This window comes from Hyla sarda, chromosome 10, assembly GCF_029499605.1.
Source record: "Hyla sarda isolate aHylSar1 chromosome 10, aHylSar1.hap1, whole genome shotgun sequence".
NCBI classification, from domain to species: Eukaryota; Metazoa; Chordata; class Amphibia; order Anura; family Hylidae; genus Hyla; species Hyla sarda.
Window position 1 is genome coordinate 104,776,705 of NC_079198.1, and position 5,734 is coordinate 104,782,438.

General features: G+C 41.8%; 1 long non-coding RNA gene across 1 annotated transcript; it reads left to right on the forward strand.

Annotated features, from left to right (window-relative positions):
* Positions 1 to 612: 612 nt before the first annotated feature.
* LOC130294618 (uncharacterized) lies at positions 613 to 4,853 on the forward strand. Its single transcript, XR_008848554.1, has 2 exons — positions 613 to 2,995; positions 3,044 to 4,853. It is a non-coding gene; the product is annotated as an uncharacterized LOC130294618 (long non-coding RNA).
* The last annotated feature ends 881 nt before the right edge of the window (positions 4,854 to 5,734 follow it).

A 5,734-nucleotide genomic window follows, 5' to 3' on the forward strand; every position in this document is an offset into this window, starting at 1 on the left:
AGGTCATTTCGTTCAAAGACCGTTCCCTGTCTGTCTCCAGGTTGGGTGTGGTTCTGCAGCTCAGTTCCATTGAAGTGAATGGAGCCAAGTTGTAATACCACACACAACCTGGGGACAGACAGGACGCGGTCTTTGAAAGAAAATAAGTCTGTTTTTTGATTACTGGATAACCCCTTTAAGCTTCAAACAGGAGTGGAGTTGACACCATATAACTAAATAGCAGTACATAAGTAAAACAGTTATCGCGTTCCTGCACATTTCATGCAGAATTTTAAGTTGCTCCAAAAGTTGGAAGTTTCTTTTAAATAGCAAATTCCTAATTTAAAGTTATTAATAGAGCTGCTCCAGTTAGCTGCCGGAGTGCTCTAAAATAGAGCAGAACAGCCGTGGGGATTTTATATTACCCCAGGATCTCTGCTATCTATTTCATCTATTTGTAAAGGTCTGAACTATTTTATATCCATTGTCTTCCTTTTCCTTAAAGGGGTTATCCAGGAATAGAAAAACAGAGCTAATTTCTTTCAAAAACAGCTCCATGTCTGTCCCCAGGTTGTGTGTGGTATTACAACTTGGCTCCATTCACTTCAATAGAACTGAGCTGCAGAACCACACCCAACCTGGAGACAGACAGGGAGCAGTTTTTGAAAGAAATTAGCTCTGTTTTTCTATTCCTGGATAACCCCCTTTAAAGATTCTCTGCCCAACATCTCGACATGCACTGTTAGGGTCTATTCACATGGCAGAATTTCCGCATGCAGAATTCCGCATCAAATTAAAGCCCATAGACTTCTATGGGATCCCGCACTCCCATTCACACTTCTGAATTTCCGCGCAATGCGAGTGCGGAATCCCATAGAAGTCTATGGGCTTAAATTTGAGGCGGAAATTCTGCCGTGTGAATAGATCCTTATTCTTCCACTGTCAGCAGAAAAAGTTATTTCTTGACCTGGAGTCCAATTTTCTATCCATTTGGTCTTTTTCCCATTAGCTTTTTTCAAAAAGAGTTGGGACAATATTTGTCCAGGGCCTTTTATCTATGCAGCTGGCAAGGGCATATATAGAATAGAGGCAGACCGTGCAACTGCTATGGTGCCCCTTAAGATAAGGAGCCCTGGTTTGGTTGGTTCCATCTAATTTGCTACTGGGTGGCAAAAACCTTTGCACCTGTGTAAGAGTCCCATTTTAAATGTTGTTTTAGGACCTCCTCTCTTTTATGTATGCCACAAAGCAGATGAAGAGATTTACTGAAGTAATACTATCCCCCCCCCCCCCCCCCCTACCCACTGCAGCATAGCCACGCCCCATGGAGATCATGTGACTTATTGAGAATATTGTCTCTGGCCGCACTGAATACTGAGAAAAGTCAAAGGCAACATAAAATAAAAAGACTTGCACTACAGCACTTCTCTGTGTGGGCCCTGTGCATAAAAACAGGACAAAGCGGCGCACCGAGGTAATAGAAGCGTATTTACGCAGTATTATAACTTGGCATCATGGACTCAAAGGCTTAAAAGGAAAAAAAATCCTGGAATACCCCTTTAAGTCCCCCATTCACATGGCAGAATTTCTGAGCAGAATCCTGTTGAAAAACTAAGCTCTGAAATTCCGTTGCAGCAGAGTCCCATTGTTTTCAAGGGGATCCTGTTGCACTGTGCACATGGCAGAATTTCATTGGCAGAAACACCTGACGTGGAAATTCAATTTTTGCACACCACAGAAAAATGTACATGCCAGCTCTGATGCCAACACTGCTTTACGTAATTTGACAGAAGCCTTCACCGGGTCCTGTGCAATACCACATTCCCCCTCCCCCCCTCAGATTCTTCTTCTTTGGGCAACTGGAATTCTCACAATCATGTGTTGGCCAGAAGGGGATTTATTTGTTAAATTTGGGTGTCCAGGCTCAGAAAAGGGTCTTTTCCTTTTTTTTTTTTTTTTTTTTTTTTTTTTACAAAAAAAACACTCCACCTTTGGCCATAGATAGTGTCTTCTATTGTAGCTGTGACCAATTTACTTATAAGGAAACCTGTCACCATGAAAATCAATCTCCATCATGTTATAGAGCAGGAGGAGCTGAACAGATTGATATATATATCTTGATTGAAATATCTGCTATCTCTATGCTTGGGAGAGATCGGATCATTGAGTGGTACCGCCCACTGGACTCCTAAGGATTTATATAGTAGGGATTTTAATCAATAAGTTAGAAGTTAAATTGAATCTTTTCCCACAAAGATAGATATCAATCTGCTCAGCTCCACCTGCTCTATAACATGATACAGAGATTAGATAACATTTTCATGGTGACAAATTCCCTTTAAAAAAAACGAAAAAAAAAATAAAAAAAACAGTCCTGTCCTGTTCCCTGAGATAATAGGAGCTGGTTATTGTACCTTTTGCTATCGTACTCGGCACCTTGGAGAATATCCATATTTTTAAAAAACCTTAGAACACACTGTGGCATGAGCATAGCTGCACTTTATAGAACAATGCTGTCTATTAGAATGTTTTACTTTTATGTTTTTATTTTCTTTTATATCATGTTTTATATAAAATACTGTGAGGTGAATAGTTCAGGAGCCAGTGGATAAAATGGTCTTTACCGCTGCCTTTCATGATGTTATATCTGGATTCGTTGTTATCATTTTCAACTATCATTTACCATTCATCTACTTAAAGCATAACTCCACCCGATAATTCTAAAGGGGTTATCCAGGATTGGAAAAACAGAGCTTATTTCTTCAAAAAATAGCACTACACCTGTCCTCAGGTTGTGTGTGGTATTGCAGCTCAGTTCCATTGAAGTCAATAGAGTCAAGTTGTAATACCACAAACAACCTGAGGACAGTTTGAGGAAAATGTTTTTGGAAGCAATTAGCTCTGTTCTTTCTATTTCTGGTATTTAAAGGGGTACTCCGCTGCTCAACGTTTGGAACAAACTGTTCCGAACGCTGGCGCCGGCAGCTCGTGATGTCATAGCCCCGCCGATCATGAGGTCACGCCCCACCCCCTCAATGCAAGTCTATGGGAGGGGGCGTGACAGCCGTCACGCCCCCTCCCATAGACTTGCATTGAGGGGGCGGGGTGTGACATCATGAGGAGGTGGGGTTATGACGTCACAAGCTCCCGGTGCCGGCTCCAGCAAATGCTGAGCAGCAGAGTACCCCTTTAAGAGTCAGGTACCTTTGGGAGCTCCTGTTGATGTAGCTATGTAGAGCACAGTACTTGATACTTGTTGATAAGAGGTCCTTTGGGGCAGAAGATCCAGAATCAGATTTGTTGTTGGAGTTTTACTTTTTACCATTGATCGTTTTTATCAACCTTACGGATTGACCTGCTGAGCTGTTGTGAATGCATCTATTTATATAGAGCTTAGCTTGAGTCATTTTACTATGCATCACTGCCAAAATCAAAATGGGTCCTCCTCTGATCTCTGCCGGTCACCTGCTGATTGTTGACACCTTCCTATCCTCCACCACTTTATTTAGGAAAGAAACATGAAGTTTCCCCTCAACCTGATACTCCTTTATTGTTCCATATATTGTGGTTTGGGGAAGCACAAGGGTAAAAGATCACAATACCTTTGAGGAAGGGAAATTGGGTCAATGAAAATTTTAAATGCTATAGAAGAAGTGTTTTTTGTGTGCACTAAGCGTCCAATAATCCAAAAAGAATCAATGATCCTTAAAGGAACACACAGGGCAAAGCTGATACACTGTGTAATGCCTAAAATTGGGCCTAAGGGGTGGAGCATGACACAGGGACTTATAAAGCACCAAAGAGAGAATCCATGTGCCATGGTCTGCCCCTTTAGTCTGCACGCTAAGAAATACATGGTGGCCCAAATTTACTGTGCCCTGTTGAACCACAAGTGCCAAAATTGTTAAGGGGGGGTGTGTCATGGTATAAAAGCACTGCATTGCCTTTGCCTAAAGTACACCAGGATGGTCTAAACCAAAGTTTCCTAACCAGGGTGCCTCCGGCTGTTGCAAAACTACAACTCCCATCATGCCTGGGAGTTGTAGTTTTGCAACAGCTGGAGGCACCCAGGTTTGGAAACACTGGTAAACGTTCAAACTCATGATAGATAGCCTATAGATGCGCCAAACTTATCAAACAGCCTGAGCCACTGTGAAAGATGTGGCGCATCTGAAGTCTGTCCGTCTTAGTCTGACGCTCTTAGTAACCGTGTATGTGTTTCGTCTGGAGTGTCCCTTTAAGTAGAACAGTCCTAACAGGTCAATGTGTAGTGTTTAATAGATTTTTGTTATTAGGTCAGTGTTGCCTTGCAAGGATAATTCATACAAAATCCCTGAACTAAAAAGTATACAACCCCCTCCCTATACACAACATTTTATTTTTAGCAGGAAACGGCTGTTAATAAACGTCATGATCTGGTGCAAATGGCCCTGATGTAATGCAAAAAAAAAATTTAGATATAGGCCTTGATATTGGTTAGTTTGAGTGAACGGTCCCATTGGTTAACCTGCATGTTCTTATAGCCAACATTTCCTTTTGGTTAATCACATGTGAAGTGGAAGTGGTTAATAAGTGAACGGGGATTTCCAAGAACAGCACTTTACAAATGGTGGAAGTGGTTGTTTTACAGCAAATATGGAAAGTGTGGCACTTCTTATTCATTGAACTTTATTGTCCCTCTGAAATTATGGATGAACGTGTCGTGCCCTATTCTGAATCCAGTGGCACCGGGTCATGTGGAGAGGAAGCGGGCCACGGGAAGAAGTGTGGCAGGAATAACCTCAATACTGTAAGAATTTGCCCGAAACAAAACTATTGTTCAAACAAAACCACGTGGAAATGTGACCGTAATAAAAAGAGGTTTTTGCTCTTTGGATGTTTGTGGTTTTATTGTTGCTTGTGTTTTATTATATTGCAGTCTGAAGACCTAACAGGTTGAGGGTTAATATGATTGTTAATCACATTGGTAAGGTCTTACACTAGATGTCTACTTTAAAAAAAATAAAAATAAAAGTGCCACACTATAATGTGTTCTCATTGAAGATCTTATTGTGCAAACAATTCTACTTTAATCTTAATTAAGCCCCTATTAAAGGGAACCTGTCACGTTGAAAATACAATCTTATCTGTAGTCATCTTGTTATAGAGGGAAGTTCAAGGATAACTTTTCATTTATTTATGTAAATTTCTGATCACTCTGGGCTAAGTAGTCAGGTGGGTGGTCCTACTCAGTGATTGACAGTTGTCTCTATATGCAAATATAGATTATTATACACAGGTAGCTGTCAATTACTGAGTACGACCGCCCACATGTCCTACTGAAAAATTTGAATGACTCAACAATATGATCTAAAAGGGGTACTCCTACCCTAATACATCTTATCCCCTATCCAAAGGATAGGGGATAAGATGTGTGATCGCGGGGGTCCCGAAGCTGGGGACCCCAGAAATCTGTCATTCCACACCCACCTTTGTGAGCTCTCCGCGGCACTGTAGGCTCTGAGTGTGAAGCGTGACAACCACGGGGCCGTAGTATAGACTTGCATGGGGGGGGGGGCATGATGTCACATGGGGCAGAGTCATGACATAGGGGATAAGATGTATTAGGGCAGGGGTCCCTTTAAAGGAAATCTGTCATCAATGTCACCTGCACTAACTTGTCGGTGACACTGCTGACAACAATACTTACCTGATTCCATTCTGTGCTCTGGTTCTCCCACTATCTTCCTCTGTTGTTTTCGTTCCGGGGCTGACT